The sequence below is a fragment of the Ranitomeya imitator genome, chromosome 1, assembly GCF_032444005.1.
Source record: "Ranitomeya imitator isolate aRanImi1 chromosome 1, aRanImi1.pri, whole genome shotgun sequence".
NCBI classification, from domain to species: Eukaryota; Metazoa; Chordata; class Amphibia; order Anura; family Dendrobatidae; genus Ranitomeya; species Ranitomeya imitator.
Genome location: NC_091282.1, coordinates 190385119 through 190399729, shown reverse-complemented (window position 1 = coordinate 190399729; position 14611 = coordinate 190385119).

Sequence of the window (14611 nt, the reverse complement as noted above, 5' to 3'; positions counted from 1 at the left end):
TTTCTGCTTTTTAAATAATATGGTTTAATATATTTCAATAAAAAAAAAAAATTGTTTTAATTTATTTTGTTGGATCGCTTCATTTGCCTTACCGTATTTACCACACTTATTGGGTTTTAGGCTGTTGTATCTTGCATGAAGTGTCTTCATTAACTTAGGACTATTATTATTGTTTATATAGGCAGTTGTGCGTTGTTTGGTGTCCAGATAGACAATGTTGACAAGTAAAAAGCTGGAAGGTAACTATTACCTGGAGCATGAATGTTAAAAACTCATAAAAGTGCTATTCTTTACACCTGTTCCTTTCCATTTTGTCATCCTTCACACAATGATCATATATAATAGGAGAATTCTATACCCCAGCATTTCCCTTACCCGCGCTCTTTATCTGGCATTATTATTTCCCATAAACATGAGCGTGTGTGGGTGTATGAGCGTGCACATGTAGAGTCTTTGTTTTCATGCTAGTTGAAGAAATGTACATTAACCAGTAAAATAAATGCAATCATTTTCCAAGCCTGTTGTTTGAATCACAATAAAGGGAAACCTCTTAGTCGAATGCTTTCATACTTGATGCCTTGTAAACCTTTGTTAGAAATTAAAGGCTAGTTTGACTGCAGGAGCATACAAATGAAAGGCTTTAAGGCCATTCAGGTGCTTGGCATCGTCCCCGACGGCGCTGCTAAAGCATTATTTAACCAAAAAAGAGTATCTTGTTTACTCAGCCATGTGTTGATTTTCCCTTTAACAAATTGTATTTTCTGCTGACTAAAAGAGAGCTCCCCCTGCTCCGAGAAGCACTAACTGAAACAAAATAGCTGTCATTAAGTAATTGAATTTCTGACCTGGATTCAATTCCCTGAAATTCTACTCTCTATCACCTTTAAAGTTGCTGTTCAGACACCTCTGGCCTTTTTACAGCTTCAGTTGAATAATTTATCTTAGCAGATCCCTCTAAGAATGTGGTATATGAACCAGGTAAAGTCCCGCCACATTTCATTCAAAGACAAAATACAGAATACATCCATTTATTCTATTGCATATACAGATTCCCAAATCTACCCCACTGACTATTACGGCAAAAATGAGAAAGGGATTTTCCTGCCATCGTACAGTCACGCATATTAGGCTGGATGTACACTAACATTCGGAGTTCCATTTTTATGTTCTGTTATAGAAAGCATAAAACAAACTGATCTGTCTCATGGTGGACACAGATGATGCCAGTCCTTTTCCATCAACTAGAGTGGAGTCCATTGAGTTTCCAGTAGTCCAGCATGCTGTCATTTTTCTTTTTGTGATAATGGGACTTTCTGAGTTTCCTAACAATAACTTCAAAGCAAGTATGAACCCTGTTTTATCACTGATAAAAGGTGCTATTTAAAGGGATCTTTTCAGAATCACAACTTACCACTAATCCACTGGAATGAGAAGTGTCTGATCAATACTTCCTTATGTGCGATGAACGAATGTTTGAAAGATCATAGACCCCTGTGAACATGTTATCTTCTAACGAATGAGCAAAATGTTTGTTCGCAGTGTGATTGGGAGTATAAATGGTGGTATAAAAATGATTGGTTTTTGTTGCACATCATAAATGGGATGTGCTGATGATAGTAATGCTGTATGGGTACATTATTATCGGAACCAAGATCCTTCTGTTCCAATCAGTACTCAACTTGGTTATGCAGGCCAGTAAGCAAGAAGTGATTGTATGTAGTCAATCGGCACCCGTTAACGGGTCGAGATTGGCCCACTGAATGCATGGTTACACTATTCAGTTAATTTCTATGTAAATGTATTCTGTAACGTGCTCTACCATGAGAACCGCTTATGGACACAGGTGGCTTAGGATGTGTTCATGCCGAGTCACAATTTGCACGTTTTTGAGGAGTTTTGACTCTTTGAGGAGGATTTTGGAACATTTCTGACTAAAAACTCAGCAAAAAGACTGTGAATACAGCCTTAGGGCTCGTTCACACTGGTGTATAAATGATAATCTGTCCCATTCTCATCCAGGAGAGTGTGACGATTTTTTCTCTCTTGTTATCCTTGTGCAGTCCACATGCAATCCGTTTTTTACTCTGCAGCTATTATTCTTTTACAGGACCATTTACAGTTTCCTATGCTACATAATGGTAATGTATCCATAAACATCGAATGCCACACTGATGGTCCATATGGCATATATATACACACACACCACACACACAAATGTTTTTTTTTTTTCATTTTTTTTTTCATTTATTTTCTCGCTATCTGATTTTTGGAGTAATATCGCATCATGCTGCAATTTTTTTTTACTCATGCCGAATACAGCTGAGAAAAAAAAATCTATACTGCCTCACTGAATATCATTGGTGAATTTTTTTTATCGCATTGCGCTCATTCATTTTATATGCAAGTGTGAGTGAACCCTTATAATAAGGCTTTATTCACACACCAATATAATTACAAAATACAAAATCTCTCCGAGGATCTGTTTATACCAAGGAAGGTGACGGGCACAAGGGGGCATTCTTTGCGTCTGGAGGAGAGATGGTTTTTCCACCAACATAGAAGAGGATTCTTTACTGTTAGGGTGGTGAGAATCTGGAATTAGTTGCCTGAGGAGGTGGTGATGGTGAATTCAGGGGTTCAAGAGAGGCCTGGATGTCTTCCTGGAGCAGAACAATATTGTATCTTGCAGTTATTGGGTTCTTTAGAAGGACGTAGAATTGGGGATTTATTCTGATGGAATATAGGCTGAACTGGATGGACAAATGTCTTTTTTCGGCCTTGCTAACTATGTTAACATGTAATATTTTTTAGCAGCATTTTATCAGTATTTCTATGCCAAAATCAGGAGTGTCTCCAAAACACAAAACAGGTGTCAAACTTTCAATTATAGTTCTTCTCTGTATGTTTCTCTCCTGGTTTTGGCATACATACACTGATGTAAAATACTGACGTGAGAATAAGCCATAACTCAGGGCTCCTGCACATATGTTCCAGTGTGTTATATCTTTGTAATACCACATTCTAATGTGAGATTTTGTGACATTTCCAAATTAACAATAATAATTAGTGATGAGCGAATATACTTGGTACTCGAGATTTCCCGAGCAGGCTCGGGTGTCCTTCTAGTATTTGTAAGTACTCGGAGATTCAGTTTTCAGTGCCGCAGCTGAATGATTTACATCTGTTAGCCAGCATAAGTACATGTGGGGGTTGCCTGGTTGCTAGGGAATCCCCACATGTAATCAAGCTGGCTAACAGATGTAAATCATTCAGCTGCGGCGCTGAAAACTAAATCTCCGAGTACTTACAAATACTTGGACGACACCCGAGCATGCTCGGGAAATCTCGAGTACCAAGTATATTCGCTCATCATCACTATTAATAATAATAAAAAAAATTATGGTGAAAATCAATTCCATACAGCAACCTATTTTTGTACTTTCTTCTCCAGTAGTGTTGTAATTCACTTTATAATACAATTGGAGTGTAGAAAGTGGAAAGATCTATTAGAATTGAAAAGTGATACTTGCTCACTAAATATTTTTCGCTTGGAGGTTACATAGTGACCCAAACATTCACTTTAGCTGGAGATCTCAAAGAAAAGATCTAGAAAAATGCTGCTAGATTGGAGCTTCCAGAGATGTAACACATGACTAGATAACTCAATGAGTGTTTTTTTATCTGCCATACAGAAATATCTCTGTGCCTTTCTTCAGTTCACTGTAAACTGCTTAGAATCATCAGGGGCCAGAAGTATATCAGAAAAAGATGCATATTCAGTAGATTAATTAAAATGTGTTCAGTATGTACACATTTCGGCAAGATTGTTGGCCACGTTTGGCGTCCAGACTGCTCCTTTTATAAAGTTGAAAATCTCCAACCCTCCTGCAATGTTCTGGTCAGAGGCTCACCCGTTTTTCAGTTAGAACTTCCCCGTAATTTGTTTAGTCAGTGACCACAAACAATGATCAGCCGCAACATATGCTCGCCGGTGCTGTCTATCCTTCTAATTCCTGACTAGACACCAATGAAGATGAATATCACTATGTAAGTAGCCAATTGCAGGGGGACCCTCACCAGTCCAATCCATAATGTGAGGCTTCGATAACTATCCAATAGCCATCCATATACTTAACACTTGCAACAATGTGCACTTAATAAAAAAATAGGATACAGTACAGTGAAAACAACTATTAACTGCAATAGATGCTTTATAATCCAGGGCACGATTATCAATCAGATATATATTGTATCATTGTTGTTAATGCGCTCATCTTTTTCTTCTTGAACTAATAACTTTATTTTTCTTATGTTTTCTGTTTATTACCTTAATATGTACATGTTATACTTCGATAAGAGAACTAAGTAATGTAATAGATAAACCATTATTTCTTATTTTTAGGGACTCTATAGCGACAGGGTCTGTTCCGCAGGATTGGCGCATAGCAAATGTGGTGCCAATATTCAAAAAGGGCTCTAAAAGTGAACCTGGAAATTATAGGCCAGTAAGTCTAACCTCTATTGTTGGTAAAATATTTGAAGGGTTTCTGAGGGATGTTATTCTGGATTATCTCAATGAGAATAACTGTTTAACTCCATATCAGCATGGGTTTATGAGAAATCGCTCCTGTCAAACCAATCTAATGAGTTTTTATGAAGAGGTAAGCTATAGGCTGGACCACGGTGAGTCATTGGACGTGGTATATCTCGATTTTTCCAAAGCGTTTGATACCGTGCCGCACAAGAGGTTGGTACACAAAATGAGAATGCTTGGTCTGGGGGAAATTGTGTGTAAATGGGTTAGTAACTGGCTTAGTGATAGAAAGCAGAGGGTGGTTATAAATGGTATAGTCTCTAACTGGGTCGCTGTGACCAGTGGGGTACCGCAGGGGTCAGTATTGGGACCTGTTCTCTTCAACATATTCATTAATGATCTGGTAGAAGGTTTACACAGTAAAATATCGATATTTGCAGATGATACAAAACTATGTAAAGCAGTTAATACAAGAGAAGATAGTATTCTGCTACAGATGGATCTGGATAAGTTGGAAACTTGGGCTGAAAGGTGGCAGATGAGGTTTAACAATGATAAATGTAAGGTTATACACATGGGAAGAAGGAATCAATGTCACCATTACACACTGAATGGGAAACCACTGGGTAAATCTGACAGGGAGAAGGACTTGGGGATCCTAGTTAATGATAAACTTACCTGGAGCAGCCAGTGCCAGGCAGCAGCTGCCAAGGCAAACAGGATCATGGGGTGCATTAAAAGAGGTCTGGATACACATGATGAGAGCATTATACTGCCTCTGTACAAATCCCTAGTTAGACCGCACATGGAGTACTGTGTCCAGTTTTGGGCACCGGTGCTCAGGAAGGATATAATGGAGCTAGAGAGAGTACAAAGGAGGGCAACAAAATTAATAAAGGGGATGGGAGAACTACAATACCCAGATAGATTAGCGAAATTAGGATTATTTAGTCTAGAAAAAAGACGACTGAGGGGCGATCTAATAACCATGTATAAGTATATAAGGGGACAATACAAATATCTCGCTGAGGATCTGTTTATACCAAGGAAGGTGACGGGCATAAGGGGGCATTCTTTGCGTCTGGAGGAGAGAAGGTTTTTCCACCAACATAGAAGAGGATTCTTTACTGTTAGGGCAGTGAGAATCTGGAATTGCTTGCCTGAGGAGGTGGTGATGGCGAACTCAGTCGAGGGGTTCAAGAGAGGCCTGGATGTCTTCCTGGAGCAGAACAATATTGTATCATACAATTAGGTTCTGTAGAAGGACGTAGATCTGGGGATTTATTATGATGGAATATAGGCTGAACTGGATGGACAAATGTCTTTTTTCGGCCTTACTAACTATGTTACTATGTTACTATGATAAAAACTACTAATGGTAAAAGAAAAAAAAAATCGATTACACAAATCTATCGATGCATATGTCAGTCAAAAAAATTAAAGTGATTTCCATAATTAAAGAAGCACACAAATAAGAGAAGCGTTTCAGGTAAATATTAACTGATAGAAATATATGTTAAGGATTGGGAGAAAATATTCTGTGATATATACATGTATATTAAGGGTAAGACCTGAATAATCCTAATTGGTGTGTGGGATAATAGTAGGGAAGGAGGTGAAAGAAGCAATAACAAACTTCAATAGTATTGTGAAGATCATAATAGAATTTAATATTGAATTAATTGTGGGACTCAAAGGCTTTTTATTATTTTAGGGAGCATTAGTCTGTTAGGGTAATCCTCAATAAAGCAAGGGAAAGAAAGTCATTTAAGCCCGATAATTGTAAGGAGTGCAGGCATTGAATCCACGTACATTCCTTTTTGGAAGAGCTATCTGTCCCAATTACCACCGGTGAGCGTTCTACCTCAATTACCTGAAATAGACTTTTCACTGGATTTCTCTGGTTTTATGTATTTTCAACATATGCCAGGATAAAATAGTATATTCCTTTCTCCGTATATAACCGATGTGGTCCACGGTTTATCAAATAAAAATTCCCTGTTCGTCAATATAAGGCAGGGGTCAGCCGCATGTGGCCCGATATATAACCTTAGTTTTGCAATTGCCAAATCAATTTCTGAAACATATTATGCATAGATGTGATTGTGAATGTATTGTTCTTCTTGATTTCTCTAAAGCATTTGCATGCACCTTATTTGCGTACCAGTAACTTTTTGGGTTCAACAAAATTGATCTTTGAGGATCTTATCCCTTATCTAAGTCACCATTAGCCCCTAAAGGAGCATATCCCTCACAACTTTGGTCAGTCAGCTAGCATATGATCTTTGACTGGTCTTTAAAATGTCAAAGTGATCTTGAAGTATGTTTTTAACTTCCCTACTCTGATGGTCAAATTTTTGTATTCAATGGACCATCAATGGATTCTTTCTTTATCTTTGAAGTCAATAGGCTCTTCACAGTATTGTGAAAGGGCATACCTATAGGCAGCTCCCAGAACTTTTATGGGGTTATGTTGTGAATTCTGTTGTCGGGCTCCCTCCTTTGGTCATGAATGGTACTTCGGCTGGTTCTGTCCATGGACTTCCTCTGGTGGGTGTTTCTGAGTTTCCTTCCACAGGTGACGAGGTTAATTCGTTAGCTGGCTGCTCTATTTAACTCCACTTAGATCTTTGCTCCATGCCACCTGTCAATGTTCCAGTATTGGTCTAGTTCTCTCCTGGATCGTTCTTGTGACCTGTCTTCCCAGCAGAAGCTAAGTTCCAGCTTGTATTTCTTTGGTTAGCTATTTTTCTGTCCAACTTGCTATTTTTATTGTTGTCTTGCTTGCTGGAAGCTCTGGGACGCAGAGGGAGCGCCTCCGCACCGTGAGTCGGTGCAGAGGGTCTTTTCTGCGCCCTCTGCGTGGTCTTTTTGTAGGTTTTTGTGCTGACCGCAAAGTAACCTTTCCTATCCTCGGTCTGTTCAGTTAGTCGGGCCTCACTTTGCTAAATCTATTTAATCTCTGTGTCTGTATTTTCATCTTTATTCACAGTCATTATATGTGGGGGGCTGCCTTTTCCTTTGGAGAATTTCTCTGAGGCAAGGTAGGCTTTATTTTCCTATCTTCAGGGCTAGCTAGTTCCTCAGGCTGTGCCGAGTTGCATAGGGAGCGTTAGGCGCAATCCACGGCTATTTCTAGTGTGTTTGATAGGATTAGGGATTGCGGTTAGCAGAGTTTCCACGTCCCAGAGCTCGTCCTTTATTATCAGCAACTATCAGGTCATTCCGTGTGCTCTTAACCACCAGGTCCATTATTGTCCTGACCACCAGGTCATAACAGTGTTAATGAGAAACCGATATTATAGCTCAATCATCCTCTTCATGTATTCATCTATATTGGTACCATTTGTCCTGAATCTTAAATAGTATTTGGAAATCCCCTTTATAATGTTTCAGAATAATGACTTTCCCATGAAAATGCAAAAAATAAAGGCATGAAATTGCGAAAGCTGATATTAAACAGTTATACCCAATATTACAAAATAGAACAAGATCTAAATATATCACTAGCAGGATTTAAATTTACTGGTTTACAGACTTCCTCAGGGGGATTTTATGTTCATTTTGATCTATCAGATGAATATAATTCTCTATACAATGGCAGGATATTACAGATACAGGTCAATTCTGCATTGGCGAAAACAGCTTAAACGTTATGTCATTTGGCTAGTAGAAGAATAAAGGTAAATGAAGGCCTTTTATAATTCTCTAGGTGTTATTTATGGTTCGTAGTTAAGGCCTATTGATCACATTTGTAAAGTTTAATAACTAAAAAGACACACACTCTCTATATCAACCTAGATAAAATATAACTCGTATATCCAAAATAATAGAATACTTAGAATAATTTTTTAAAAATAGGTATACAAAGTATATAGTGTATGAGGTGTGTGACAAGGAAAAAGTGGAGCCCACTCAGAATATAGAGAAAACCAAAACCTAAAACAAGGATCCAAAGAAGGAGGACCACCAGGCTAGGATGTGCAAATATTCAATTTTATTATTTATTATGGTAACAAATGGTAATATAATATTATAAAATTATTAAAAAGAGATGTGCACTACAGAACATATACTGATCTAAATAATACATAGGTATATACATAATAGTAACCCTCAGTATAAAAAAAAGGGGGGAAGGCAAAGCCTGATGCTGAATAATTAGATAAGTGAAAATAAAAAACTTTTTTGTGGAAAAAGTATATATCTGTATAAAGTGTATATATATACACATATATATAAATAAGTGACTAAAGTGCTCAAGTGCTATAGTAAACAAAAAGTGTTTTCACTGGCCCAAAATATATATCAGGGCCAGCATAAATATCAGAACACCGCTATGAATGTAAAAAATAGTGATAGAAGGTAAAAATTAAGAGCATACAGGTACCTTAATGGGGTTAATGTCCTTGTGCACACCGTGCGCCGACGCACGTTTCGGTACAGTTTCCTTCCTCCCCCTGACAAAGGAAACTGTACAGAAACGCGCGTCGGGGCGCGTTGTGCACAGGGACATTAATTTCTACAAGTGCTTCTCGCTAGGTCTGGTGTCTCTCATCTTCCTCTAGACAATACCCCATATATTCTCTATGAGGTTAAGTCAGGTGAGTTTGCTGGCCAATCTAGCATTGTGATACTGTTGGTACATTTGGCAGTGTGGACAGGTGCCAAGTCCTGCTGGAAAATGAAATTTCCCTCTCCAAAAAGCTTGTCAGCAGAGAGAAGCATGAAGTGCTCTAAAATTTCCTGGTAGACGGCTGCGCTGACTTTGGTCTTGATAAAACACAGTGGACCTACACCAGCAGATGACATGGCTCCCAAACCATCACTGATTGTGGAAACTTCACACTAGACCTCAAGGAGCTTGGATTGTGTGCCTCTCCACTCTTCCTCCAGACTCTGAGACCTTGATTTTCAAATGAAATGCAAAATTTACTTTCATCTGAAAAAAGCACCTTGGACCACTGAGCAACAGTCCAGTTCTTTTTCTCCTTGGCCCAGGTAAGACGCTTCTGGTGTTGTCTATTGATCATGAGTGGCTTTACACAAGGAATACGACACTTGTAGCCAATGTCCTTTATACCTCTTTGTGTTGTGGCTCTTAAAGCAATGACTCCAGCAGCAGTCCACTCCTTGTAAATCTCCCCAAAATTTTTGAATGACCTTTTCTTAATCCTTTCCAAGTTGCAGTTTACCCTGTTGCTTGTGCACCATTTTCTACCATACTTTTTCCTTCCACTTAAAGGGACTCTGTCACCCGAATTCAGAGGAAACAATCTTCAGCCATAGGGGCGGGGTTTTCAGGTGTTCGATTCACCCTTTCCTTACCCGTTGGCTGCATGCTGGCTGCAATATTGGACTGAAGTTCATTCTCTGTCCTCCGTAGTACACGCCTGCACAAGGCAAAACATGCGCTGAATCCAAAGTGCTGCAAGTTCCAGATTGTGGGCACTCGGCCTAAGACTAATGCACTATTTCAGGTGGTAATAAGCAATGGGTAAGAGAGAAAATCACTACGAAAAATTATAAGGTAGCAATTAGTGGAAAATAAAACTTAACTTTTAATCCAAAGAAGCTAATAAGAACGTGAACAAATATAGTCCAGCTGGACCAAAAAGTGCAAGAATTAGTGCAGTATGTAAACCGCAATTAATCAAATGAATGTGATACCATCAGTACTGACCAACATACAGGACTAGTCCTGGGAGCATGTAAATGACACCACGCATGCAAAATATCAGCAGACCTGGTGAGGTGACAATGTATCATAGATCCATTACTGGCAATCAGTTACGCATATAATGACAGGCAATCTGACCTAATAGTCATGCACATATCCCCATTAATAAGAGTGTGTATCAATAAAGGACACAACTTGGAACACTATCACCCATATGCTGTCACGGTAATCCATCGTAAAACAAACAAAGTAAGGTGCTTTTTCTTTAAAAAATTCTTCAGGGGAGTCTATAGCATAGAGGTGGTGGCTCCCAACATGATGACACCAGGAGACTGCTGTTTTTTACTCCTCAGACCTATGATGAGGTACCGCTTTTAAATTCATATGCCTGCAAAGTTACCGGAAGTATAAATCAACACTTCCAGTAGCCAGAATGCAACATCTGGCCGTGACTTTGAAGCTTCACTGACAGGTGAACGTCATATCTGGGCGGCACCCGACCTGAACCATAGCACGTAAACAACATGCGCTGGCAAGTGCCGCCCAGAGGACATATGCTATACATTCATAATGCAGAGGGTGGGACCAACAGATAGAGACACTCCCCACTAGCCTCCATGAATGGAATGAATATGCACAAAAGACATGGGAAACAAGATCGTGAGCATGACACTGATACTGTGATCTGGGCCCATGCATGACAATTCTTGGTGGGGAGTAGCTACTATATAATTGTCCAAGGGTCACTTCCGTCTGTCTTTCTGTCTGTCTTCTGCCACAGATATTCATTGGTCGCGGCCTCTGTCTGTCATGGAAATCCAAGTCGCTGATTGGTCGTGGCAAAACGCCCATAACCATTGCCACGACCAATCAGCAACGGGCACAGTCCGGCGGAAAAATGGCCGCTCTTTCCTCCCTGCAGTCAGTGCCTGCTCCATACTCCCCTCTAATCAGCCCTCACACAAAAAGGTTATTCTCATCCTCCGACGTGCGCCCTCTCCTTGGCAGTGCAAGCGGCAAGTTCCGTTGGCAAGGATGCTATGTGAGAAGGACCTTCCATGAAGTAACGGTCATGTGACCGTGACGTCATCACAGGTCCTGTGCTCATACCAACCCTGGGATCAGAAGCTGCCGCGTGCACTGCACACAAGAACCAGGACTACAAGGGGCCCTCGGAATGTGAGTATATGTTTATTTTTTATTTTAAGTCTTTTTTAACCTGTTACATACATGGCTGGGCAATATGCTACATGGCTGGGCAATATACTACGTGGCTCTTCTCTTTTTCTACGTTGCTGTACAATATACTACGTGGCTGGGCAATTTACTACGTGACGGCAATATACTACATGACTGGGCAATACTACGTGACTGGGCAATATACTACGTGGCTGGGCAATTTACTACGTGACGGCAATATACTACATGACTGGGCAATACTACGTGACTGGGCAATATACTACGTGGCTGGGCAAAATACTACGTCACTGGGCAATATAGTATGTGACTGGGCAATATACTACGTGGACATGCATATTCTAGAATACCCGATGCGTTAGAATCGGGCCACCATCTAGTTAATCATAATACTGCACCCAACACTACCCTTAAAGAAGCAAAATGGGTAAAAAGCCAGGAAAATAACATGATGCTGGCTAACATTGATGTTGTCATTATACTCAGCTATTCCATATGATAAGGGTTTGCTGGCCGTGGAGTTCTTTCTCAGGAGTAGAGGTCGCCAATTTCAAAATCATAATGGTTTTATTCTCAAAGCATTTTAGTTCTGTCTAACCAGGAATGTCTTTAACTTTGACAGTAAGTACTTCCACCAGCTCAGGGGTGGCGATGGGGACTCACTGCCCTGTGGTAAGCCAACCTATTCCTTGGCTGGTGTGAGGAAATAGTGGTCTTTGGGGACATTCCAGTGGAGAGCAATTAGAATATATCAATGTAGACTCTTTTATAGATGACATTCTGGTTATTTGGAGGGCGTACTCGGCACAGTTTAATGAATTTGTGAGTAAATTGAATAATAACATTCTCTATTTACATTTTACATTTGAAATTGGTGTTGATTAACTTCCCTTTTTGGGCCTACTGATCCAAAAGTAAACTAATAAGGAATTGATGACTGAAACCCATAGGAAAGCTACTGCCACAAATTGAATACTAAGGTGGGAGAGTAATCACCCAGTGCCTCTGAAGAAATGGATCCCTTAAGGGCAATTCATATGACTGCGTCGCAGTTGCTCCAATGATGCTTGTTTTGAGACACAGGCTGCCGAGTCTCAATTAGAGATGAGCGGTGAACTTCAATCCAATATTGCAGCCAGCATGCAGCCAGCGGGTAAGGAAAGGGTGAATCAAAAACCCCAAAACCCCGCCTCCGTGGCTGAAGATTGTTCCCTCCAAATTCAGGTGACAGTGTCCCTGTTTATCATTGTTAATAGACTGTTTCAGTGTATACTGGGCAGGGGATAGATCTGTGCTAAAATAACGCCGATCTCCATTTTTTTTTCTTTACCGCATTTACAGTGGGGCGGTGCAGTCTCTCAGCCTATCAGCAGTGCACACACACACAGCAAGGTGCATGTGATGCACACAAGCAAGGGCATGTGTCATTGGCTGTGTATGTCACATGTCCTTGCCCTATAAGAACCAGCCATTTGCCCCGTCGCCACCATTTCCTCACTGCTGCAGCTTAGTGTTAGACAGCACCGCTGCTGCTGTGGGCGCTATACAGACTAATAGTGTTTTTTTGGAGCGAATTGTCAGAGAGATAGGTTAAGGGAGTCAGAAGGAGTCTGTACTAGTTGTAATATCAGCCCTTTTCAGGGTAGGTTACAGCAGTTCATAGCACTGTTTACCAGGCAGGTCTGTGCCAGTGCTGTGCAGTGTTTTTCACAGCATTTGGTGTAATCTAGCTCAGCCAATCCTTTTGGGCTAGTAGCATTGTCTGATAGTCATCTGAGTAGCCCGCCTGTGAAGCTAGCTACACCGCCTGTGTATCTCTATTTTCACTGCATCTAATCCAGTTAATAGTTTAGGGCATAGGAGCAGTGTAAGCACATCAGCAGAGTAGCCTGCCTGTAAAACAAATTATACCGCCTGTGTATCTCAATTTTCACTGCATCTAATCCAGTTGATAGTTTTGGGCCTAGGAGCAGTGTCTGTACGTCAGCAGAGTAGCCCGCCTGTGAAACTAACTACACCGCCTGTGTATCTCTATTTTCCCTGCATCTAATCCAGTTATTAGTTTTGGGCCTAGTACCACAGTTTGGCCACTCAGTTCTGCTCAGTTTTCATCCATCGGTTGTTGTGCCAACAACTACAGATACAGAGTTGCCAATTAGTTAGGCACTAATATAAGTGGCAAAAGGCCTGCTGCTGGTGGAAAGGGGAATAGGCGTGTTGGAAAGGGAAAAAAAGGTTGTGTCCGTGAGGTAGGTGGTAAAGCAACAGTAACATCTGCAGAAGAAAGACCATCTTCCAGCCAAAGTAAGATGTCTACTTATTTTCGTGGACAATCTGATATGATCCCTTTCTTACGACCATCGCTTCAAGCATCGCAAAAAATTCCAGATGTGGCACAAAAACAGCAGGTGCTTGAACGGATATCAAGTGCTCGTTCAAGTGGGCTCTCCTCCATGTCAACTTCAACATCACAACTACTCCAGTCCTCAGAGTTGTCACCCCAATCGCACTTGCTTCCTCACAGCTCCCAAGTCTCCAGCTGCCCATCTGAGCATGGGGTAACACACATGGCTCAGTCTGTAGAGCTGTTAACTATAGCCTGGGAATCAGAGGTCTGCTCCAGAGCTTCTGTGAATCCAGACGAGGAAATGATCTGCACTGATGCCCAGAATCTTTGTGAGTCGGATCCAGGCCCAGATGAAGAAGGTTCTGAGCATAATGTTGACCCTCATTCCCAAACTGTAACTCCTGTTGGTGATGAGGAAGTCGATGATGAGACTGAGATACCTGATTGGAATGAAAACTTTACTTTTCGGTCGGGGCAGGAAGAGGTTGGCTCTGAGGACGACAGGTGTGAACACACAGGATGATGATGAGGTTGTAGACCCCACTTACTGTCAACCCCCAGTCCACCAGTCCATGAGGTCAGCAGAGGAGATGGAGGAGGATGCTAGTGATGAGTCTGATGACGAGGTAACGGTGCGCCTTCCTGGACAGATGGAGTACTGGAAGCATGTTAACAACTGCATCCTCAACCCCAACTGTGCCTCAGACCAGAATTCGTGGTGGCTCTTCAGGTCACACTGGCTCTAAGCCTTGCATAGCCTGGGCATTTTTTGACATTGCAAAGTATGACCCAACTCATGTTGTCTGTAAGATTTGTCAACAAAATCTCAGTAGAGGCCAAAAAATCACTAGCT